We start from the raw sequence: 27,406 nt of genomic DNA, 5'->3' as shown, positions 1-27,406 counted from the left end.
GCGAAGTAACACCGCAAGTGCTCCAGAATGTTCGACAACGGTTTGAAGACAACCTGTATCATTGTATGCAAGTTGGCGGACAACATTTTCAGCATTTACTTGACTAATACCGTAAGTTTTGAAGTAAAATTAAATCGATTTTCGCATTTCTCGTCAAAAATATTGTTCGTATTTTCAAAGCTGCATATTTTCTAAAATAATGAATCGATTTTCAAAAAGTAAGAATCGATGTATAGAGAATTAAAAGCCCTTTCTAATGACCCCCCACTTGACCCCAATTCCCATTTGAAAAAATTTAGGGGATAGCACCCCCACTTAGGGGGTTGAAGATTTTGGTATGCTTTTTGAGCCAAAAGTTGTCCCCCTCAGAAACAAATTTGACCTGTTTTTGGATTTTGCCGAAAAGTTCATTACTACCCTGTAATGCCTTGCGGTACGTTTTCGATGGGCTACCCTGTATAAGTCACGCTGGAAAATTCTTCCCAAGTGACTTATATGACGTAACACACGAGTGCCATACAAAATTTTATCCAACACTTTAATAATAAATAAAAGTAACTTAAAATTTCAAGTTGTCAATGTCAGAAATAGTAATTTAACAAAATGATTGTATTTTTAAATATTAGAAAGGATGCGAATGTCAACCTAAACTGTGTCAGTAAACAAACAATATTTTTTGAGTTGATATCACGTTGAAATCGTAAAACCAACACTGAAAAAATGAAAATGTGGAAATTCCATCTGAAATTTTAGAAAAAGCTAATGCGGCTACTGCAGGCATCTTTTCGGAGAAATCAAAGTCTATAATATACAACAAAGAACTGAAGGAATTTCAAGATTGGAAAATCAAAGTAGGGGTGAAATTATAGAGGACAAAGGGCAGTATATCCACATCATGATTTCAAATACTAAAACGAACAAACTAAGAAGCTTCGTTGTGTTAAATGAGGGATTTTGTGATAATCCAATTGAATTAATTAGAAAATATTCTAAGCTAAGGCCTCAAAATGTGTAGCATAAAAGGTTCTTTTACAATTTTCAAAAGGGAAAATGCACACGTCAATGTGTTGGTATTAATAAGCTATCAAAAGTCCCTAATGTAGTTGCGCGATTTTTGGCTTGTTTGCGTCGCGCATCTGCAACTCTTTTGGTCAATGCTGGAGGGGATATTACAACACTCAAATTCTACGGTGGATGGAAGTTATCTATCGTGGCAGAAGTTTATGTAGAAGAGTCAATTTCCAGCAAAATTGATATTGCTAAAAAGATACAAGGGGTGCAGACTCCTGAAGCAAGCACAAGCAAAGGGGCAACCTGTTCTATAAATTGACCACAATCACAAAATGATTCCGATAATACTTTGGCATCAAATTACGGCTTTACCATAAATATTAATGTTAATATTAATAAGTAGGTAGATTGTAAGTTTGTAGCATTTTAGGTTATTTGTTGACTTATTACTGTTTCAAATTGGTTTTCTAATAAAAACTAGAAAAATAAACCAAACATTTGTCTTTTTATGATTTCTATAAGTCACTAGTGGGTTATGTCATAACTTACTAGTGACTTATGACTTATAACTCACTAGTGACTTATAGGCCACATTATTCCTTTAAAAACAAATAAATTATAGTATCATTATATAAGTATTGGATAAAAAAATTAAACATTGTAGTTACCAAAAAATTTTTAAAATAAAGCAAGTACCTTTTTAAGGACAAGCTTGGTACAGTTTACATTTAATTTTGTATTGGAGACTATTTCAATGTTATTTAGAGAAGTAAATAAAGGGGGATGTTCTAGCACAACTTCACTATCTTAGTAATAACTTGAAAACGAAAAAAAGATATCGACCTCCGGTTTGTGTACCTATTTGTTTCTCTTTATGAATGGTCTATCAAGCCATGGAAAAAAACCTATATCGTTGCATTTGTTTTTTTTTTTTTAATAAATGGAGACTATTACAAAACTTTTCTGATTAGCGTAGTCTACCGTTGCGCAGGAAAATAATATTTTTATTCCCATATAAAAATAAATTTTATTAATAGTTCTTTAAAATGAGCTGTCGTTTCTTGAAATCGATTAAGGCATTTAGAAATTACGACAATTTAAAAATTTCCTTCATACTGGCATTGCTATGGTAATAATAAAAAAAAAGTTTAAACAAAATTTATGAAGGGTTTAACAGTGTATCTAGAAAGTGTATTTTCAACTTAGATTATACCTATAAGCGAAACTTGGAAAAAACGACAACTTTCTGTAACACTATAGCAGTTGCGCCCTCTAGCGGTGAAATTAAAACTTGAAAATATTTTCGGTACCGTTAATGGATCACCCTGTGTATATATTTAATATTCTGAAAATAACGTGGAAAAGTTCAAGGCACGCATCCAAATTGTAACTGTAGTTCCGATAACAGTACTTTATTGGCTTATTATTTTATTGGAATTCTATCTCAACAAATATTGTACGGACTGCAAACCTTGTTAATCCATGCCGTCCAATATCGATATTTGTATGTAAAATATTAAAACTCCCTAATAAGTTTTATTGATCACTATTAGCATTTTCTGGTAATTTAAGAGGAATATTCCTACAAATTAAATGTGCTAAATTACTTTTGTTGTCATACCAATTCGTAATCGATCCAAGTTAAAATAAATTATTATTAATATTATCATTATTAGTCAGAACCTTATCATCCAGATTATGTATACATATTTGTAAATAGGATTATATTTTTAAGTTATAAAACATCAACAATTCACTAATTGCTTAATTTTATTTGCCACATTATGAAAACCGTCATAAATTAACAGGAGCTGTTTGGATATAAAGGATGTCCTAAAGTGACTATTATAAAATATATAAACGTTTACAGGGAAGTTTTCGGTCTTTTCTTTAGAAAGTGGGAACTCTACAATATCACAGATAGCAGTTCAAAAATGGGGTTTTGCTATTTTGATCAGACCCTGTTATTGTTAAGCCAATGCTTAAGGATTGTAACATCATTGGAAAAGCTGGTCGATATACTGGATTCCATAAGCCTACCCCCATATTTTCGAACCAATGATATAGGAATGATATTCAGTATTTTTTTTAATTTACGTTTTCGTTTGTAACGAACTTTTTTGTATTCAAAAGATTTATAGGTTTCATTTTTTCTTTTTTACCTCTGAATATATTCAAAGCGGCGAATTTGTGGGGATTTCAAAATCATTACTATTATCTTGAGAAGGCAATCAGGATATACTGGGTATGTATCCCTGTTTTCTGTGTCTATGGGATAGCAGAGATAAGAAGAACCGGTATGAGCAAAAAATTTGGCATAATCGAGGAGATTTGATTCAGGATCTTGTGACGTTACTTAAGCACAATCCATCCATTCAAGGTTCAGTTTCCTCCACTGCTCATAAAACTTGGAGTAATGAAATAATTCGTTAAGCCTTTAGACAAAGAAAGCGAATGTTATTTGTACTTGGAAGAACATTTCCCCGATCATGTTTGTTAAACTGAATGAGGATATATATGATGGACCTTAAATTCAAAAAGGTTGCATGGTGAAGATTTTGTATTGAAAATTAATGAAACTGAGATAATTTAAGTAACTACAGCGAAGATGAAGGTGAAGATTCCACCAAGATTTAAAGGAAATGAGGAAAAAGTACCAAAGTGAGACTTGAAAATGAAGGCGGAATACTGTTGGATGTTGAAAATAGAATGTAAGGTGAGAGGTAAAAAGAGAGAAGAAACCCACTATACAGGGTGTCCGGTAAGTACCTCCTAATCTCTCGGGAGTGTATAGGGGAGGTCAAAATAAAACTAGTCCTTCCTATAATTTTTTTTTCCTAATGTGCCCCCTAACGGAGTTATGGGGGGTCAAAGGGGTACCTAGAAATTAACGTTTAGGGTTATAACTTTGAAACCACCCTGTATATTTTAATAAAATTTTCGTACGTTGTATTACACATGGAGCTCTACGATTTGATGCTAAAATCAACTTTTTGCTATTATCAGGTGTCCAGAAACGGACTGGCCCTATCACAATTTTTCTCAAAATTTTGACAGAAGTAATTTTATCAAACTGAAAATATTATTATTAGATACTCTGAAGGTTTTTCTTTAAAAATGGTACTCTTTATTTATTTCGAAAAAATGAACGGTTTGCGAGATAAATCGGTTTTGAAAAAAATTGGTAACAAATACAACAACAATTAAAATTTATTTTTTTACAATAAAATCATTCCCGCTAGTGCCAGCCTACAGATTCACCATAAACATTTACTGGTGGTGAATTAAGGGAATGAATAATGCCGTTTCTTGTAAAATCAACATCTATGACCAAAATACATCTACAAATTATTATTGCTCTTGTCTCCATGGAGTTCTTTTCTATTGTTTTCGTTGTTAGACCCTGTTGATTTTAAAGTACTTGTCAAAGGCGCGTGACAGAATAAAAATTCAATTTTATTGTGGTATTCGTTTTAAGCCGTTAGAAATAACATTTAAAAATGGAAGAATATTCCTGTGCAGAATATGCTGATATGCACCTAATTTATGGGGAAGCATTATGCAACTCCGTGGAGGCAAGAAGACTTTATGAGGAAAGGTTTCCGGGTCGACATTTGCCGAGTCCAAAAACTTTTGAAAGAGTTGATCGTAGTTTAAGAGAAACAGGTAAAAAAAAATAGTGAAAAACGTTAGTGAAACTAATTTCTTCCGAATCCTTTATTTAGGAAGCTTTTTGCCACGCCGTGGTGGAGCAGGAGCCCCGAGGAGAGTACGAGACCCTCATGTAGAGGAACAAATATTGGAAGACGTTGCTAATAATCCTTCAAATAGCATAAGGAAGCTTGCGGCGCAAAACAATGTTACAAAATGGGCTGTACATGAAACTCTGAAAGAACAATTGCTTTACCCGTACCACATCCAAAAAGTACATGCTATGTCTCCAGATGATTATCCAAAAAGACTTCAATACGCCAATTGGTTTTTACAGCATCATATTCGGAATCATAATTTTGGTACATCTATTTTGTTCACCGATGAAGCAGGTTTTACAAGAGACGGCATAATTAATTCGCATAATCTACATGTCTGGGATGAAGAAAACCCTCACGCTTTAGTTCAAACTCGCTACCAACAAAGGTTTATGGTGAATGTGTGGGCTGGCATTATCGGGAATCATTTGATTGGTCCATTTATTCTGGAGCAAAGACTTAATGGTGCTCTTTATTTGCAATTTTTAGAGGAAAATCTAAATATTTTGTTAGAAGAAGTGCCCCTTCAAATAAGAACTGAAATGTGGTACATGCATGACGGTGCACCACCCCACTTTGATCGTTTAGTACGTCAACATCTGACGAATGTTTTTGGTGATCGATGGATAGGTCGAGGCGGACCTGTATTATGGCCACCTAGGTCGCCCGACCTAAACCCATTAGACTTTTTTCTGTGGGGTCATTTAAAAAATAACGTTTATTCAACACCCGTAAATAGTAGAGAGGAACTTCTGCTGAGGCTAACACAGAACTGTGACCATCTCCGCAATAATCACGGAATATTATTTCAAGTGCACCGGGAAAACATTCGTAGGATTAGAAAGTGCATTGAAGTACGGGGTGCTCATTTTGAACATCTACCGAAGTAACATTTAGGTACCTTTGTTCATTGTTGAATGTTCTTTGTTGCATGTCTTGTAAGTAAGTTATTTTTCAAATGTTATTTTTAATTGGTCACTACTTGCTCATAAAGTATAGCCAACCCGTTCAAAGATTTCTGGACTTGATAAAGTTAAAGAAATTAAATGCATGAAATAATATGTAAAAAAAATAAATTTTAATTGTTGTATTTGTTACCAATTTTTTTCAAAACCGATTTATCTCGCAAACCGTTCATTTTTTCGAAATAAATAAAGAGTACCATTTTTAAAGAAAAACCTTCAGAGTATCTAATAATAATATTTTCAGTTTGATAAAATTACTTCTGTCAAAATTTTGAGAAAAATTGTGATAGGGCCAGTCCGTTTCTGGACACCTGATAATAGCAAAAAGTTGATTTTAGCATCAAATCGTAGAGCTCCATGTGTAATACAACGTACGAAAATTTTATTAAAATATACAGGGTGGTTTCAAAGTTATAACCCTAAACGTTAATTTCTAGGTACCCCTTTGACCCCCCATAACTCCGTTAGGGGGCACATTAGGAAAAAAAATTATAGGAAGGACTAGTTTTATTTTGACCTCCCTTATACACTCCCGAGAGATTAGGAGGTACTTACCGGACACCCTGTATAGACCATTAGAAGACAAAATAGTTTGCTGCAAGCGAAGGCGTTAATTAAAAAAATCATGTAAAAAACACTGCCCTAAATCGCATACCTCTTTGGCATATTCATGAATCATCCTTTTTATGAAATGAATGAATCTTCTCGAAAATGGTGGATGCCGGCACCAAAACTTTTCATACATTACGCGATGTTGCAAATAAATGTTGACTCAGACAACCCGTAAGTACTCTCTAAATCACGTGGATTATCATAAAATTCGGAGGTGAGGCCTCTCCTCAACACACATCACGCCGATGATTGTAATTGGGTCAAAGGTCATGATATGAGGGTCATTTTCCAAGGATATGAGACGGATAAGGGGACTACTTATTAGCGGTCACGATTTCCTTAAATTGTCAAACCAATATCTTAAAAACAAGCGCCGGTCGTTAATTAGTGTATTAAATTTTGAAATATTTGATATTATGACTATTTAATTATCTATGTTTTTATAGAAGTAGTCCAATTTTTTATTTCCATGTCAATATAATACCGAATAATAGTACAGAGATGTCTCTTTTCCCGTAAGGCTTTGTTCCGTAAAACTGTAAACTATTTACAATAGCACTATCTTGAAAAAACTAACTGTAGTTACAAAAAAGGAAAAATACAATCACTCAATTACTGCACAGTGTATGTGATGTTTACATGGTTTTTTACATAATTCGTCCCAAATGAACAGAGAGTAGAACAGGTTCTATTTATCCCATTTGATCACATTTGACGATTTATTGTTTATTGTAATTTTTTTACACGATTTTAAAAGTGTACACAGCTCATTCAAACAAATTAGAAAAATGATAATTAAAAAAAATATTTTAATAAATGTTCAAAATGTCTTTCTCTTCAACTTCTAAACGTTTTTCATACCTTCGGATTAGTTCCTCGTGCGTCGCGCTCTAATAGAATCCGGTGATAGATGCTCAAATACTTGCCTTACTCTATGCATACAATTTTCCTTTGTTATTACTGGAGTACCATACACACTATTTTTTAGTGTCCCAAATAAAATAGCATATATCACCGGATTCTATTAGAGCAGCGACCCAGAAGGGAGTAAATAAATTTGACAATTAAAAACCTGTGACAGTTGTCATGTTCATTGTTACTTACCTGTCACGGCTAACCTAAAATGTGCGAAACAAATGGAAACATCATTTTAAGAAAAGGGAAATGTTTATTTGTAAATAAAATGTAAACCACTGGGTTTAGGTATAGGGAAACTTTAACAAAGTTACTCTTAATTTTAGTACGGAATGCGAATACGTTAAAAAAAATTGGGGTTTCCATTTAAAAATTTCGAGTTTTCCACATTTTCTGAACTTCATATTCGATAATTTTTTTTGACCACCCTGTATAAAAACTGGAAAATTTTCATGTCAAATACGATATATTAGGTCTTCCTCTACAAAATGTCCAATTTGAACAAAAAAATAAACTTATATTTCCGGAAAAACTAAATTTTGCTGATAGTCTGCATCTGTCAATTTTTGCTTAAAAATCAAAATATCTCGGAAACGGTCAATCCTAAGTATGGAGTGTGGCTATATGTTTTCAACTTAAAAACATATGCTCTTTCCAAAAATACAATAATATACAGGGAGTTCCATTTAAAATAAGAAAGTTAGTATCGATTTCCGGTATAACCGAAAGTACGATGACCTTGAAAATATTTTAGCTTTGTAGGCCCCACGGTCCGTATAACACCATCACAATATCAAAAAAATTGCTGGCTTCTTTTAACAACTTTTTTTTAAATTAACTTTTTGAATTTGCTTAGTACTTTTAAAATAGAATAAAAAAAATGTGAGATAATAATAAAATAGATGCTTTTTAAAATTACTCTAATGTTCTAAATCCAATAAATCTTCGCAATGTAAATTTGATATAGTTTAAACTACAAAAATTTAAAACTATTTGGACTGTCGAGATAATTTTTATTTTCGGAAAAATACTAAACTTATTTAATAAATTACTAGATTGAAATATGTCGTGTTTAAATATTTTCTATGCAGGTCTCTGAACTGGTGTCACTACAATCCAGTTCATACCAGAACTACATTTTGTTATCTTATTATTTACTTAAATATGTCGTAACATCTGTTTGGTGAAAATTAAATACGAATACACAGATGCGTATGCTAGTAGCAACGATTGTTTTTACAGTTTATTTTAAGAACATATCTCAAATCAACCCGTCAGGTGAACTTGGTTTGCTCTCAAAAGTAAGGTTAGGTAAAGGTTATACATTGATGATCAATTTGGCGAAAAAATAATAGCGATACAATACACAAAAAAGTTAGTATTAATTTAGTGATAACCTCTTATATCTAATATCGTGTATTATTTTGCTAGAATATTAGCATCTGACCTAAAAATATAGTGGAGGTGGAGGTGGTTCTGTTTCTTTGCGAAAATTTTCCTTAAAAAATAATAAATGTGTTTGTTATGACATGATACTCCTGACAGTGTAAAAATTTGGTAGGTTTATATCATATCGACTTGAAATCTACAATTTTTGAAAATACGAAAACGCAAAATATTATTTGAGCTTTTTTCGTAACAATTTATTCCAACTGGAGGATATACCATTAAATATTCGTCATGTCATGACATGATTGACATGTGGTATTTACATGTTGGAGGTCCTCCCCCCTCTCCCCTAATTATCCGATAGCATGGACGAGACAGTGACAATCCATGGCCACTTCGTACTTCAGATTTAAATCCAATAGACTTTTACTTTTGGGGCTACATCAGACACCTTGTGTATACAATGGCAAAATACTAGTATCGAAATAAATGAAATAGATTTTGGAAACCGATATTAAGAAAACATAGACACAAAAAAAATTTGAAATTTGAACCATATATAGCAGCGTTGCCAGATTTTTTTTCGGGCAATGCGGGATTTTGAAACTTTTTAAATAAAAAAATAGCAACTTTTATTAAGCAACTGATAATCTAAATGCATATGTTTTGGGGAAAATTAATTAAGAAAATTAACCATAAATGTAAACCGGCCCTGTGCATCTTGTGCACGTGCACGGGTCGGAATGTTTCGGACTCGCTACTTGTTTGAAGCTCTTCTGTAATTGGTTGACGTTCTAGAGACTTCCACAATCAAGCAAATTTGATGACAGGTCAGTGTTCTTTAGTTGTGTGTCAGTATTACATACTTAGCCGGCTTATTAAATGTTTTCTGATCAAGAATAACTTAAATGAGACTTGTTGTTTGTATATAGACGACAACTTAACAGTAGAACAGTGCAAAAAGCACTTCGAAGGTTACGTTATACCGGGAATGTCTACCTGACATTAACAGAAGCTACTGTGTGGCGTGGACTACTGGAACAATTATTACATTCTTATCATGTACAAAGGGTTCAGGCATTAAATAACAATGATTTTCAGCCCCGTGTTCAGTGAATGTGTAGTGAGTTGTTTTTGGTGACAGAATTTTGACCGTCGTTTAGAAGCATGTTTATTAACACATGGAAATAGTAAGTAATTCGTTTATTTGTTTAATTTTTGTGTTAATGAGATTTGAATACGTAAATTTCAGCATTTTCGAACACAAAATTTAAACGCCAAAACCGCCAACAGCTCTTTCGCACTGCGGCGCGCGGCAGCTTCGAAATCAAAGATACAGCTGGCTGCCGTACCAAGGACGGCTTTAAAATTGTTTAAACCTTCATGTGAATATTTTCTTTTAGTTTAAAACGTAACGTAATTGTTGATGGGTTGTGGCCTGCTTGAATTTGCATCCCTTGGGCTTGAGCCGGCCCTGTGTGCCCTATCTCCGGATAAATCTCGTTCGATATGTGGTTCATCCCCATTCCGGTCCCGGAGCCGATCGTGCCAGCCGCCCGGGAGGCCCAATATCCGACGTTATCATAAGCCCTGCCGCGCTATATAACAAAATACGGAAAAGAGTCCATAACAATTACGGCTACGCGTCTTTAATAGTCCGCCAGTTTTGTCAATATTTACGAGCGCTGTTATTTTGGTAGTCGTGTGACGGATATCCGAGTTATTGCCAAGCTGATCGGGAGAGTTATTGTTTTTTGGAACGGAACGTTTATTATGCGATGTCACTAGGAAGGAGGTTTGACTTTGGGGCCAAATTTATTACTCTGGGGAAGTTCTCGTTATTTATGACTCTACCAACGGGAAATATCTCGAATGAAAGCGGACACCTACAGCTGAGATAAACAATTAAATTCACAAAATAATTAAATATCCTTAATTCTTCCTGGAATAAATGAGAAAGGATCATACCGTCATTGAGCGTGAAAAACCTCCTATGTGACGTTTAATTTGTAGATACAATACAATTGGTTGGATTTCATTCCTTTTATCATTTAATAAAACCTCCTATTTACTAATTATACAATTATAATCATTCTTGCATAAAACCGTGGTTTTCTAAACCTATGTGCAAAAGAATTAAATTCGTCTCCGAATAGCTGTTGTTTTTTCAAGCTCATCGACATCGACACTGTATTGAAAAATATTACAAAATACTCATAGAGGGTGTCCCAGAATAACGTGTACAACAGAAGATCACAGATTCGTAGACTTAAAATAAAAGATTTCGGCTAATTCACCTATATCCGAAATCGCTTCGTTTGTCCGTTAGATGCCCTCAAAGTTCGTGCATTTTTTTTAGATTTTGTAATAACTCGAATATGTATTATTCGATTTTGATTATTTTTGGGGTGTGGACTTTTGCTTTTAATCTACACATTTGGTGTTATATAGTGTTTTTTAAACTTACAACTCCTGCAAAGTTGATGTATGGTGATAATATCCGTTCATAACTTTTTTCTGTTTCAGGCAATAATACAAACAAATATTTTTTTTTAATGTATACATTATCTTGTCTCCCAATCCTCCCATATTACAATACTTAACAAAGTGCTAGTAGGCTTTAATTTTGTAGGTTGACTGTAATTTTCTTTTATCGGAAGTGGAATAATAAATATTCGCAATGAACATGTGTGTGTATGCTCAAGAAAATCCACATGCTGTCAAAGTGAAACATTATCAGCATAAATTTCGTATCAATGTTTGGTTTGGAATCATTGATAGCATTATTATTGGTGCTGTTATTCTACCCAGTAGACTGAATGGGGAAATTTATTTAGAATTTTTGCAAAACCCGAGTTATTGGAAGATGTGTCGTTATTACTCAAAGCTAATATATGGTTTATGTATGAAAGTGCTCCACCACATTACACTGTAAATGTCCGGTAGTATATGAACCAAAGATTCCCCCGTCGATGGATCGGTAGAGGGGATAATGCTCCTGTTAACTGGTCTGAACGTTCACCAGATTTAACACCTTGCGACTGTTATCTTTGAGGCACTATGAAACCAACAGTGTATGCGTATGCTTCCACATCTAACACTAGAGAAGAGTTGTGGAGGCATATTCAAAATGCCATAAATGTTTAAAAAAATAGTGTCCTTTAACTTTCTTCGCCGAATTAACCAACGGTGGTCATTTTCAACAATATTTATAATAAGTTGTATTAAATTTAACACCAACTTTGTTACTTTTATCTCCAACATTTTTTATTGTATTTGATTGTTTTTACGAATTATTTCAATAAAATTAGGCACATTGTAAATAACTCTAATTCGTCGTATGTGTGTGTATTCATATCGAAAAATAAAGTAACTTGTATATCTTATCGTAGTAAACATTCATTAAGAATTGGCAGGGTACAATGACTTAAAGATCAAACTACTAGCACTTTGTTAAGTATTGTAATATGGGTGGCAAGATAATGAAAAAATATTTTTTGTGCCCAAACCGCTCATTTAATTAAAATTTTACAAGAGGTCCAAAAACTTCCAAATAAAATATAGTTCTCACTATTGCCCGAAATACGAAAAAGTTATGAACGGATATTATCACCATATAAGTATAAATTTTGTAGGAGTTTTATGTTTTAAAAAACACTATGTATAACACCAAAATTTGTAGATTGAAAGCAAAAGTCCACACTCCAAAAATAACCAAAATCGATTAATACGCATTCCAGTTATTTACAAAATTCAAAAAAAATTTACGAATTTCGAGGCCATCTAGCAGTCTAACGCAGTGATTTTGAATATATGAACTAACCTAAATATACACGTTATTCTGGGACACCGTGTATATTTGGATTATAAGGAAATATACATAAAGAATAATTTTTATCTGTACACTTTATTTTTATACACGGTGACTCTGCAAAGGGATATAACAAATTATTGTAAGCAAAAAGTTTCATATGAACGTGGGTCGAAGTTCACACTGTTTTCGAGATAAAGGGTGTTGAATTTAGAGAAAAATATCACATTTTCTGAAATATATCTGTGGATGTTTGACTTAGGAAACTTAGACCCATCGATCTTATAGTACGGCATTTTACATTTACATGACATTATTTTGCAAAAATTAAAAAAATAACTTTACATTTATCAGTTCTATGTGTGGGCTTGGAAATCATTCCCTTAAAACCGTATGGGTCCCATGCATCATTATCAAAATATGATCACTTTAATTTTAGCGAGCAGTGAGCAGTCATTGTAAAAATACAATTTAAATACCACGTAATGTGTCAAATGTACAAAAAATAATTGGCGCAGTTTGATTTTTTAAAAGTCCTTTAGAGAATTAAAACTGCATTTATTTAAATATATCTTAAGATGCTTCACGTAAATTGAGCCAATAACTGAACTAATTATGGTACAAAAATTTGTCGACAAGTGGCGCAAATATTGGAAAACACTATAACTAGGATCCTTGGAATTTCAACGCGTCTGAATACTTTGAAAATTGGGTAAGTGAATTTCGGTTGATATTTTCAAGAAAAAATATATCTTCCCTTTTCCTGATTCGTAACCATATTATAGGATATAGGCTAATTAAACAAAATTCATTAAATTTTAGTTTGTATAATATTTTGGCAACTAATATAATTTTGAATGGTCCTAGTTTAAAGAAGAAAATAAAATCATTTTTATTAACTTTCTGTCGCTACTCAGTTAATAAATTTTTAAATATTCCTGATATGCATATATAGAGCTTTCATAAATGTTTACAAGTTACGTGACTGCCAAGCTTAGACAATTGAAAACTGCGATTTATTTTTTTTGTTATTCTTGTGCTACAAACACAGAACTTCCAACTTCCTCAACACAAAAGTGCATTCTACGCAACTTCATATTTTTGTTTTTCTAATTTTGACCAAGAAACACTCTGTAGATGTTTGATAGTCGAATTAAGAAACCTTATGTATATCTTCCAGTTACAAAATAATTTCTAATTGATCTCGTATACTGTAAATATCTGAGTGAAAGCCGAGTGAATCAATTGAGCGAAATTATTGAGTACATTTTCAGTCAATATTGGGCATTTTCATAATTTTACACATTTTTGATAATATTTGAATTAAAACTGATAGTTTCGCTCATAAAATTTTAGTTGTACACCTACTCATACTAATAGAGGAAAACTTGACTCAATCGGTTGGACAGAAATTGATGTCTTATTGAGTGAAATTGAGTGAAAATAAGTTCAAATTTTCTTACGGAGTAATTGAAAATATTTCTAAGATAAAAACGCAAATATATTTTTAACATGTAATATTTCTCTTCTGAATAGCATTTCTTCTTTATACAGCCTTCCTATAGTCCAATGCGGTTAAAAAATGGCATTAAGCATTTTTAAACCTTACACAATAAAATGGATATATCAAAATTCCTAAACCGACCCTGACACTAAATGGTTTTGCTCGCTGTTACCACCGCAAGCAGGTTACTAGACTAGGGGGAACAGGTGATTCGCTTATCTGTCTGCGAACAATGACTTCTGAACCGAATGAACTTTAAAAACTCATGCCAAACCCTACACAGAGAAAAAAATGAGGAAAGAGGGAAGGGGTTTTCGAAATCTCTAATTAAAAGGTACTTTTAAGTCAACAGTGTAAATAAAACAAATAAAACTATTTTATTTTTAAATCTTTACAAGGTATGTACATATAAACACGAGGTTGAACGTCTCAAAGAAGTGGAGCTAAAATTGGGCCTTTGAGGAGTTTTTTTTAAGAATACCTATCTGTAGAAAGGTATTTTATATTGTGTCAAGAAAAGCTATTAATTTACGTTGCTTCAAACTCCATGCTATTTAATAAAATTTACTCGCAATTATATTCTCAAAAAAAAAAAAACCAAAAAACTGTACCTAATAGACAGCCTCTTATATAATTTACAACAATTGAGGATAGTTCAATACGTTATTGTGTTATTGTTATCTATTAATTTTAACTTTCATTTTGCTTTAATGGGGTATTCACTTAAATTATTCATATGTAATAAAATGACTAACACTATCATTAAATTAGGAAAACAACAGATCAAATTTAAAATTAAACACAATAGACTTTGTCTCTAAATATAGGTATCTACTTTTGTATAATTATTTTTGTCGGTTTACTTAGCAAAGTAATTAAAAACTTGTACCTAGTAAAATTATAAATGTAGGTTATCTTAATAACAAAAAACCTTGTATGTCTGACACGTAAATTTATAGCCGTTCTTGATAATTTGAGAAAAATAACTGTTAACTAAATTTTGTTCAGGTAAATAGGCAATGTAACAGTCTAATACATTACTTTGCATGTACAGGATGTTCTAAATGAATGGGTTATACTTCAAGGGTTGCCAATTTAGATCAAGTTACCTCGGAATAATTTTGCTTAATTAAAATTAGGCGTCTTAAAAAAATGTCTGTCGCCTATAAAGATGATAATGGAATTTGATACAGAGGAGTTTTTGGAGTAAAAAATGGACATACGCCTAATGCTTTATCTAAAACTAGAGGTCGCTAAGAAGACATAAAAGAATCCTTTTGTTTTCTTTTTGTTATTTCTATTTATTATTTTTTTTTGTTGATAGAGGTTTGGAAAAACCGCAAGTGTTATGTTGCCTTATTTACAGTCAATTTTTTACTGTACTTCTCAGTTACGGAGACATCAGTATAGGTATCCTAATCTAATTGAATTTTAACTTTATACAGGGTGTTCCAATTAAAACTTCCCACATGGAAAATATCGGAATTAAAAAAAAAAACAAAAAAAACTAGAAACACGTCGATTTTGTTTTCAAGAGGGACACGTGATGGAGTAAGTTTTGGTGTCTTGGAAGCTACCCCTTAGGCAGGGGCGTAAAATACACTTAAACTTTAAATGGCACTCTATGTTGAGTGACACCTCATTTTAAAGCTTTTGCAATTTTGCTCACGGCGTCATACGGCTTTTTAAATTTTGGTTTGGATATTACAATAAAATCATCACTTAAAGAATAAGACAAAATATCAATGAATGAAAGAATGTTATTTTACTAAATATTCAAATTGGTTTCCCTCCGCTTCCGTACAATAATAAAATCTTTACTCCACTTCCGAACGAACATTCAAAATTGTATACCGATATATCCACTGCCCCTCATCTTCCGATAGGCCCACCAATAGAGATTTTTTGGCACACTTAAATATTACAGCAAATTTCATGTATTACCTTTTGAAAAATACTTGATTTTCCCAGCAAAGCCGTGAACAATTTTTTTTTAAACAATAAAACCCAAACAGAAGCCGTCTTGCACACGATTAAACCACATATTATTATCTGTCATTTTCCGCAAGATTGTTTTTCTAGCTTCAAATTTGACGAAGTTATGAATTTTTCAAAAAAAGGTTTATTTTAAAGGTTTTTCCGGATTTTCTCTGTAAAAAATGAACCGATCGGATCACACAAAAAAACATTTGATAGTTTTTTTATTCTCTACAAAAGTCCTATTGAGAGTAAGACGATTCCATCATTATTTTTCGAAATATTATAAAAAAACAAAATAATGAAATTTTTTGCAGTTTTTATCGTTTAAAAAAAATTGTTCACGACTTTGCTGGGGAAATTACTTGGGTTTTCATTTACTAAGTATTTTTCAAAAGAAAATACATGTAATTTGCTGTAATATTTAAGTGTAAAAACAGCCTCTTTTTTCGCTCTATTGGTTGGTCTACGACCTTTCCACACTACTCGACCGTGTACGCGCGCTCGGCCGTTTTTGAGCATGTTTGGAGGAATTTTTCACCTATTTCGCATTATTTTATCGGAAAATTGGAATATACGTTTTGTAGTATTATTCTTCTACTTTTAAAATCCGATTGAAAAATTAAAATCGGACCACCTCCAAAGCATACAGAATTTTTGCAAAAGAGTGCACAAAAAAATTCAAATTGCAATTGTGCCATAACTAATGGTCCGACAGCGACTGCTGTGTGTATATTTAAATTACATATAATTCACTACTTTTGTAGGGTTTTCTTCGTGTCTAATTATCCGATCGGATCTATCGACCTCTCGTCCTATTAACTGTCTCTTTATAGCATTCAGATTGCTTCGTTAGTTTAGGTTTTATATGCAAAAATTTTTTAAAAATGCGTTATTTTTGCATAAAAATGTTTATAAAAAATTAATTAATGGTAAATTGTAGTAGAAATCTACAGACAGTCTTTTATATGATGGCACAGTCCGTTTGATACTAGTATTTTTGTCACAAACAAATTGGCCTAATTCAGTTGTCCGCAATTGACAATCTATTTTCTCTCGAATAATATACGCTCTTCAACTCCTGTAGTAACAAGAAAATTATTGCAAAATACATAATATTATTTTTAGTATTCTTAGTAACTTCTACAGTGTTGGACATATAATAAACCTGTGTTCATTGTCAACTACCAAGAGTTACCTTACAATCCATTAACTTCTGCAATGGTTTTCTGTGAGCTTGCGGAAAATGAATCGAACATTTTTTTATTTTTTACAACCTTAAAGAAAATTGTAATATTCATATTCTACGCATCGAATTTTAATATACAAATCCAAATAAAGCAAAAAAATTGAACATAATACACTGGATACACTGCAAAATTAGTCACAGTTAATTACAGGTAATTTCCTGGCATATATTTTTATCGATAATAAATAAATTAATTACAACACCGGCACTTTGTTATACGAAGGTGAGTTGCTTGAACTACATAATTTGGAAAAATTTGCGTTGTTTTACTCATACCACGTTTACAAAACTACTAAAAGCGACAGCACCCACAATTTCTTTATATTAATTGTCGTACCTATTGATATTAATCCAATACAGGACTCCAATATTAAGTACTTATTTTTAGTATTGATCCCGTTACATTTGTCACCCATCGGACATTAAAAAACATCGTGATTTTTACATAATTCGGTTAGGGTAAAAGGCCGTAAAGATACCGAGAATAAATCGTAATTAAGAAAGTTATTTTTGCTATAATTATGCATGTGATCGATAAAAAAAGCGATTTTCGTTAATTAATGCATTTATTTAAGTCGCCGAAGATATTCACTTATTTGTTTATACTTACATTACAATTAAAATGTATAACCCGGATTTGAGGTCGAAAAATGTCAATGCAATTGTGTCGAAACTTTTTTTGGTGGTGGAATGTTTATAAAACCAACGTCTCATTAAAATTTAACACCGTGAGTTAAGGAAAAAGAAATCAATAATAATTACTGAGATTATTATAATTACCTTCTGCGAATATATAAATAAAAAACTTATTTTTTTGCGGGTTTTGTTTATTATTACTTTTCAGAATTTCCATAGCTTGTCATTATGTTCGAAAAACACTACTTACGAAGCAGATTATAAACATTTACTTTCTTAATTACGATTTATTCCCGTGGTCCGTTTTCATGAATTATTATTTTGAATAATTAATATAAATGTTTATAATGTTCTTAACCAGATTAACATTTGATACTTATAAGTATAAACAACATTTTCTTTTTTCCAATCACAGTGGCTTGCAATTCTACGATAAGTAAAATGCTGAGCCACAGTTTTTTTTAATTTTATAATTCTATCTATCTATCTATCTATCTATCTATCTATCTATCTATCTATCTATCTATCTATCTATCTATCTATCTATCTATCTATCTATCTATCTATCTATCTATCTATCTATCTATCTATCTATCTATCTATCTATCTATCTATCTATCTATCTATCTATGTACTATTGTTGTTAATTATTATAGTTACAAAGTACGGAGGTATTATTGATTCGAATTTAACAAATTCAATTTGAACTCTTGAAAAAAAATGGGTAATTTAAACATTGGACATGAAAATGTGTTTTGCTAAGAATAATTCTAGAACCACAAACAGTATTCAAAAGGACATTTTTAAGCTTCGCTAAATAATATTTATTGTATTACTCTGTAGTTTTTACATCGAGGTCTACAAACTTTCATTTTATTTCAAGTTTTATTGCTTTTATGCAATAAACAAGTAAAAGTTCATTAAAAAATCGGAAAAATAGCAAAATTCGCTTATCTAACCTAAATTATATAAATATGTATAAATATCTAACACGAATTTATGTAGTCTAGACTGCAGATTCACACAGATAAATAAATACATATACAGGGTCGGAAAGTCCCCATGGTTCATCGGCCATAGAAATCCGTGCGATAGAGAAAAATGATTATAATGAAGGCGTCTAATAGTCACCGCCCATTTCGCCCTTCCACAAATAAGAAGTGGATCTTATAATCGGATTACAAAATATTTTTTTCAAATATATTTCTCCGCGAATTTATAAAAATAAACATATTAAAAAAATAATAAAAAACTGCAACAGTTGGGTTTAATGATGTTGCAAATTAAATTGGAAATATTTAAATAAGTCACAAATTAGTTTCTCACTATTTTCAGTTTACTCGTACGATGCACAATTTAAATTTATATTCACTCATTATCATGTTATGAATGTTTTCGAACCAAGAAATGTGGATTTGTGAATTTCTTTATGAGTAGACATCCCGAATAGTGATGTGACAGATGCACAAAAAATGTTTTTCATTTTTCAAAAATTGCATTTATTTTAATTACAAATATAATGGCTGTCCGAAAACAATGAACAAAATATTGAAGGAGCGGTCCTATTTACAAAAAAGATCACATAATCCCTAACAGATTTATCTGACTTATAATGACAAGAAATTTGACTTTTTCAGAAAATCAAATTTTATATTAAAGGTCGATAATAAATTTTACAAAAAGGCCATCTTTCTTATGTCAATAATAATCCCTTCTGAGAAAAAAACTTTCAGTTCTATTTCTGGTAAAATATTTAATAATAATCAATGTAAATAAAGACAATTTGGTAGATTTCAATTCTTACAACTGTACCTACAAAACAGTTTTAATTTTAAACGTTAAATGTTAAAATCCTGCTTCGTTTATTAAATGCCTATAGTTATTGTTATTGACTTTGAAGAAGACCTTTACATTTGACCTTGACATTTATGATTTTTATTTATTTATAAAATTTTCTATTTGGCTCCGCCAATTTTGAGTTTTCAAAAAAGAGTCTTGCCCTAGTTTCCGGACATCTCCTGTAAATAAAATGAATATACATATTTTTAACGAGAAAACCGAAAATAAAAAAAGCGACAAAAAAGTTTTTACCTGTTTGTTGTGCAAAAATTACAAATATTATCTGTGTTTCACTTTCTATAAATAAAGATGTCCCTATTAGTTTGAAACCGCTGAAAGTAATATCGCTCTGAGTCTTCGACCACCCAGAGCCCTGGGGATTTGGATGCCGGCGCCTATGGTCAGAGGTTAAAAGTATTAAATCTAGATGCTATATTATTTATAATAATGCATTTTATTGTTTTGTTTTTGAGGGATTAAAAGTGTCACTTTATCCCAGAGGGTGTTAAAACCGAGCTTCTGGCAAAACGTTATACGTTTGTTGCCGGGTGAAATTTCATCGGCCGTTCGCTGCGCTTTCTTGAAAAATTCAAAAAATTATACTTACCAACTATTCGCACAACTTAGCGGTGGTGGGGAGTTGCAGAGAACATGTCTGACCCCGGACTGCAGCAGATTGCAATATCATGTGACCCTCGGGGCATAGTCCAGGGGTCTGAGGATCACCAGATACCGCCACAGCCATAGCCAGCCCAGTCTGCCGTACTGGCCAGCATATCTGGATCAGAATTGAATTATTAGCTGTCTGATTAACTGCACAAAAATTTCTTTTCCGCGATGAGAGAGTCCTATCGCTATGAATTTTTTCGAAATCGATGAATGAAGTACATACTTACACTTCAACCAATGAATTTCCATTGTTTGCTCAAATGTTTTCATTTACTTGGCAGTCGCAAGTGTTTAATCAGTTTATTTATTTATAGAGATATTAAGTCACTGCAGACTAACACAATTATAGATAGTGTTAAAACGGATATCTTTGATTATGTCTTAAAAAGGTAATTTTGGAAAAAAATATCTTTCATAGGAAATCATTGGTTGAATGATCTCATTTGAATCTTAACTTATCTCAATTTTTAGTAGATGCAACATATGTACAAACTTAATTTGGATTTGGTAAAGATGCAGTTATTATCGCTTTTTGTATTCTGTGATGTGGGTATTCTATAATTTAAAGATTTACATAGTTTCCCGAAAATAATAATTTAAATGTGATTTAAGATATGGCATATAGGTTATAACTCACTCACACTCAAAACGTGTCGGTAGATAGACATTCAAACAGCTAAATCGTTTGTTGCTACATCTGATAAATAATTTTGTCTACTAGATATTGCGGATTTAATTCAATGCTGGAGAGGGTATATAGTCCGCAGAGGAATTTTTTCTCACAATATCATTAGTGAAAAGTTCCGCCAGTGCGGTACCAGTGATAGTACCAACAAATTAGTAAGGCCAATCTACGCCAATAGGCATTGAGTAACAGGGACATTTAAGATATGGCATATACTTTGTAGATTATATCTCACCCGAATTAATGGAGTTACACATAACCTCAAAGTTATTGCTTTAATTAACGCAACACTAAAATAATTTTAGTACCTTATTGCTACATTATAAATACAAATATATACTTTATACTCTAATTATTTACAATTTATAGCTTCTCAAAAAATGCTTTGTGTCAATACAACTTTGATTAACATTTAATAAAAAACAAGTTCAGCGCCCATAAAGTTTTATTTTTTTTTTGTATAGGAATAAATAATACTTTCAATTAATTTAAATACGATATTTTTACTTCTCTTTCGAATTACACCCAGCATCTATGGTTCAAAAAAGTTTTTGAATGTCGTCTTCATACTCAATGAGATTGGAGTCGACTGGTGCTGGTCAATCCATAGCACCAATCGGTTAATTTCTTGGAGCTTGGAGAAGTTAAATGATAAAACTTTGTTTCTCAGTTGAAAGATTTTTTTAAATTTTCTACATTGGTATTGGTAAAAAATTACACCTACGAAAAAAAAATCGAAATTCTGAGAGGCCCTAGTTTAAAAAAGTTCTCTTGCTCTAAGTCGATAAAATTAACTATTTCCGGGAAACAAAAAAGCTTCTGGGACAATATTTGCAATCACTTTTCCGTTCACAATTTTTATAAATCAATTAATTTAATTAAAAAAAATTTAGCATATTTTATTATCTTTGTATAAAAGAAAATATGTATCATTCTCAAACAAATTTATTTATTTCTGACTACAAAAACGTTAATTAAAAGATTTGTGAATGATTATTAATTCCTTACCAGAAAAATTGTTCTATCAGTGTAAATTTTTGGTAGTTAATTTACACTGAGAGAACATTACGTCTCAATCATTTTTATATTATATTATTTTCTATTTTTATTATCTATTTACTCATCAGAGTGAATTTTTATTAGTCAACTCAATAGGTACTTTTCTAAAAGTCAGACACCAACAATATTGGATGAAATATCAGGCCCGGTCTGGCTCTTTCAGGGGCCGTCGGGAAAAATAGAAATCGGGGCCTATTTGGTTTTGTCTGTTATTAGGATGCATATCGACTCTCCCAAGGAAAACTGTCGAATCTCAAATTTAGTTATACTGATTGTGAGATAATTGCATTTGAATAGTTGAGAAAATAATATTGTTCGTTATTTTTTTATTACAAGAGCTAAATCGTTCTTCTTTAACATAGTAATTATTGCTTAGGTCTTAATTAATTATTGAAGAATGATTTAAATAACATAGTTTAGGATAAGAAAAAAATGAATTTTGAATGAGTTACTACAACTTTCGTCGTCAAAATTTTTATTGAGAAACAACTTGCTACACTAATAAGGTGCAGACAAATTAAACATTTTCTATTTTTAGATAAAAAAAAATAATTGTTAATAATCAATAATGACATAAAAGCAAAATTTATTACGATTCAGTCAGAGTCATCTTGGTCAATATTACTTTCTTCCTGGTGGTCAGTCTTACTAGCATGTCGAAGGGAGTTGTAAAATCCATGATACATCGGTGGTATCAAATTAGCCTTACACAGACCCAAAAGACCGCTTAATTTTTACCGTCAATTGGCAGCAAACCTTGATACAATCTTGGAAATTGATATTCTTCCCGTTTGCGTGTGTTTTTTGTTTGCAAGTCTAGTACTTTATGATTTTCTCCAAAATTATACACAGAAAATATTTTATTGGGAGACTTTGGATCGCAGTGGACTGCTCTGATTTTGCTGATTTTTACAGCCTCTCCAGTAATATCTTTTTCCAGTTTTGTTTCTTTACCATTGGTTTAAAAGTTACAAAATCTTCTTGAGACATTTCTTTTACTTTGTACTCTGGGGCAGTAACTTTGGCCATTTTTATTAGATTAATCCACTGATCAGGAGTGTATATAGCAGAGTGTCGTTTTTTTGCAACTTCAATCACAGCATGCATGCTGTCATTTTCATTCTGCGTGTGGCCAATTTCAAGAAAATGGTGTGTTATTTCCAAATCCAAAGTCATTGATGCATAAGCAAACATCGTAAAAACAAAACGATTACGGTTTTGACCATCGCAATGGTCGGATTAAAGAATAACCTTTCGTATGCCATTTTCTTTAACACTTTTTAAAAAGATCCATAAACAACTTCCAATTTCATCCGGTCCTCTCGTCGATATTTGCTCATGCATAGCAATAGCCTTGATTGCTGCCTAAATCATAAATTGTAAAGTTGTATGTTGCGATTTTACTTTTATAATAAAAATCGCTGACTTCTGACTTGGGAGTTACTAACACCTTCTGCAAATAAAAGCATGTTGTTATTAGAGATTTATCATTTTTCGACAATTCTTTATCAATGTCTTTCAGATTTCGAACCGCGATTTTGTTCAAATTATGATTATTACAATCATCTTCCATTCTTTCTGTTCTCTTCTCGGGATCTGTATTCTTATAGGCACTACACACGGGACACTGATCTTTTTTTGGCTTAAAGAAAGCTGTATTAAATTTCATTCAATTTTCATTTCTATGTCCTTTTTTCTTTTCAATTTTCGGTGGCAATATATCAAGAATTTACACAAAATTTTCTTATACTTTTGGCACCTCGTAGCAGTTTGGGGGCCTCTCTTGCAAAATAAGTCGGGTTTTGCCGACTTCCCGACCTGGCCAGACCGGGCCTGTGAAATATTGCATTGATTTAATCAGAAAATAACTGCAAAGGTCTCGCATTTATTGCAAACAGCCCCTGTCTGGTAACGAATCAGACACACCCTGTACAAAACCGTCGAGGACACGATGCCATTGGCTTAATAGTCCTCATTAAAACGCCATTAAAAATTGAATAAGGAGTCAGAAAAATGGCAAAGCGGGACTGCGAACCCGAGCACGTGGTAAAAAGTATTCGGGATCAAGAATGAAGCGTTATTACAAGCGAGGGAAAAATAGGCATGTTTCCTTGTCACGGCATCACGCGACTGCTACCGCGATATCTCGGATTGTCCTCTATAAATTAATTTCTATAAAATTTCCGACTGCAGCAATTAATCAGATTGAAGATGGGATGGACGATCGGTTGGTCAGCAAGTCTTAAGAAATTTTATATCCTCGTTGACTGAGAGGAACACATCTATTAAGCGATTCTTTGAAAAGGTTGGGTAATATAATATTTTGATTAATTCATCCCAAAAAAATTTTTTTCCAAATTGTCGCACAATGTTCTCAAATTGATTGAATATACAGAATGTCCCGAATTGCATAAGATAAACTTTACCAGATGATAGAACTCTTGAAAATAAAAAAAAGTCTCGTAGACGTAGGTTTGGAATTTCCGTAAAATATTTTTTAAATAAAAAAAATTTACACAGACATTGCTAAGGGTATTTCAATTTTTTTTCCTTACAAAATGACAACTATGAATCAGAATCATTCGAAGCAGGACAGCTGAAATTTTGTTCCATCTGTCAAGGTTTTTTTCAGTTGTTTGGGACAAAACTTTAAAATTTAAATATTTTATATAAAAGGCATTTTATTATTTCATTATTGGCTAATAAAAAAATAATGTAATCAATTTTCTCATCTAATCTAAACGACTAACAAAGTTTAAATCATTGTACTCAAATATGAATATTTTTAATAGATACCAAGATTTTTGTGTAAAAAATACAAATTAGAAAAATAAGCAAAAAATTGTCACATCAAAGAATATGGGGTACAATTTCACATAGACTCCCCCTATTTTTAACCCGCCCCTGTGACTGTGATTTATAGTTCTCATTTTTTCTTAGGGGAATAAACAGGAAAATGTTTGTGTATATTTTCTTTTGTTATGGCTGTTTTACATTGACAATTTATTGATGAATAAATTAACGAAGTTCTTCATGAATTAATTCACGAATTTATTGGTAAACAGTGTGGTTTTACACTGCTACAGACTTTATCAAGTTTTTTGACGTATGAATCAGTTGTACCAATGAATCAAAGAAGCAAATAAATTTCAAAAATGTCACCTTACCACTCATAATTGTAGTGATACAACAGCGGTACCGTTCTGACATATATTATATAAATATTAGTTTTTGTAAGTAACAAATCAGTAAAAACAATGCAAAACTAGCACGATGCCACACAATTATTTACATATTCCAATAACATAACCTCATTACTGATCTGAGACTGGAAATCTGATGGGTTGGTACTTCCGAACTTCACGAAGAAATTGACGGAAATTAGAACATGCTCTAATTCGTCAAGAACTTGATGAATAAATTCATGAAGTTATTTGACAGCAGATTTGGTGCATTACACTTGTCCAATTTCTTGATGAAGCGACTTCATGAATTAATTGATCAACAAATTGTCAATGTAAAACAGTTATTAGATCTTTAGTCGTTTTGTGATAATAAGGTTAATCAGGTTTTAGGCGATTCACAATTATTTAGGGGCGAGTAAAGATAGGGGGGTCTAGACATTTTTATTTACTTATTTAGCACTAGTACTTTCTAATTTATAAATTTTACCCAAAAAGCCTTAAAAATTTTCAGTCGTTATCATTTAAGCATTTTAAATTCAAAAAACATTTTCAGTAATTTAAAATTAAATACCCGGTATTTCCGAAATAAAGCACTTCCCGTTACAATTTTTCTTATTTTAAGTCTTGTTGTTTAGTCTATACAAATCGAAACACTGGATTTTTTTATTTCAACTTGTTTTCTGATTACTAATGTTTACAAAACTTAATTAAATCTCCTGTATATGTCTGCAATTTTTAAGACACTTTTCAAAATTATATACAAATACTGAGTTGCTACACAAATATCTAACACACATCTTTATAGTAACTTTTTTCTAATACATATATAAACAATTTCAAAATCATATTAATAATAACAAATGAAGATAATAGACAGTTGTATTCGAAAGTTATTATGCAACTTTAGGAAGAATATTTGTATCAAAACACATATTTCGCGGTCAAGCTAGTTTTTAGATAGCAAATTTAAAATATAAATATACAGGGCGTGTTGCTTTAAACAGCCCCGTCAATTTAGATTTGAGGCAATTTTAAATATTTCAAGATGGAATTGGTAAACTTTAATTTAGCATTAGACAAAACATATACAAGTTTTTACTTGTTGCAAATTTGCATATTTCCTAAATATGTACGAAGAAAAATAATATTTGGAAATATAAAATATAAATTTTATCCAAATCGGTATCAGAGTGTCATTTAAGATTACAAATATTTAATGAAGCAGGGTGTTGCACTTTTAAAAAATGTATCATGTATGAAAATTCAAAGGCTAAATGATACAATAAATTAAACTAAATATATTGCCGTTACTTTGGATTCTGGTGCATTTGATTTCCACTGGTATTTTTTTAGAAAATTAACAAAATTTCATAATTTTCAGTGGCGTCGAAATTCTGGTATTTTTAATGTTACTGTTCCCCAGTAGCTCCGTCACTGGTTGACATATTTGTAAATCAATTCAGGGACTTATTTTCTTTTAATGAAACTATTAACTCAAATTTCATCAATCTATATCAAATATCGTAGATACATTTAAATAAATGTGAAATTATTTTAAATTCAACACCCTGAATTTATGATACGGATTTAGAAAATGCCCTGTATAATAAGATTTTGAACTAACTGTTGTACTACACGTACACATACAAGGATTTAAAAAATAGTGAAACATTTGTATGAACTTAAGTTATTTTTTAACTGAAAAGAATAAAAAGGTACCCATCAATTTTATTTCTTATAACACTTTATCTAAACTGTTTGAGATAAAACAGAAACATAACAATCGTAACTGAAATTATGTTAAGTATGTGTTAATAAACAGTGAGAGAAATTCTGTACTCAATTAGACACATATGTAGCTGCCCTAATGGTAAGCCCATGGTCCTTTTATTAATTCCACAATAAGAAGGTTTGATGACATGCGTGCAGTAAAGTAATATAACCTTGTATCATCTTGAATTATGCAGTTGGATACAAAGAATACTATGTACGTACTACGTATACAATGTAGATATAAAGTGAGCTACCTACTTATCTTATTTTACATTTTGTTTTGGGTTTATTTATTTTTTGATGGATGTATCTTATTTTCCGTTTTATTATGACTTGTTTTTTTTCATGCAATAAATAAATAAAAGCAAAATCAACTGG

General features: G+C 31.7%; 1 protein-coding gene across 2 annotated transcripts in view; it reads right to left on the bottom strand.

Moving 5' to 3' along the window:
• LOC108909544 (rootletin) overlaps positions 1–27,406 on the bottom strand; it is an 89,270-nt gene that overhangs the window by 56,220 nt on the left and 5,644 nt on the right. For both annotated transcript variants that reach the window (XM_018713919.1, XM_018713920.1), the window contains exon 2: positions 20,265–20,435. The gene's annotated coding sequence lies outside the window, so the exon portion shown is untranslated. The remainder of the gene's footprint in view (positions 1–20,264; positions 20,436–27,406) is intronic.

This window comes from Anoplophora glabripennis, unplaced genomic scaffold (assembly GCF_000390285.2).
Source record: "Anoplophora glabripennis isolate ALB-LARVAE unplaced genomic scaffold, Agla_2.0 scaffold385, whole genome shotgun sequence".
NCBI classification, from domain to species: domain Eukaryota; kingdom Metazoa; phylum Arthropoda; class Insecta; order Coleoptera; family Cerambycidae; genus Anoplophora; species Anoplophora glabripennis.
Note: the sequence above shows the minus strand (reverse complement) of the source record. Positions and strands in the feature narration are given on the sequence as shown.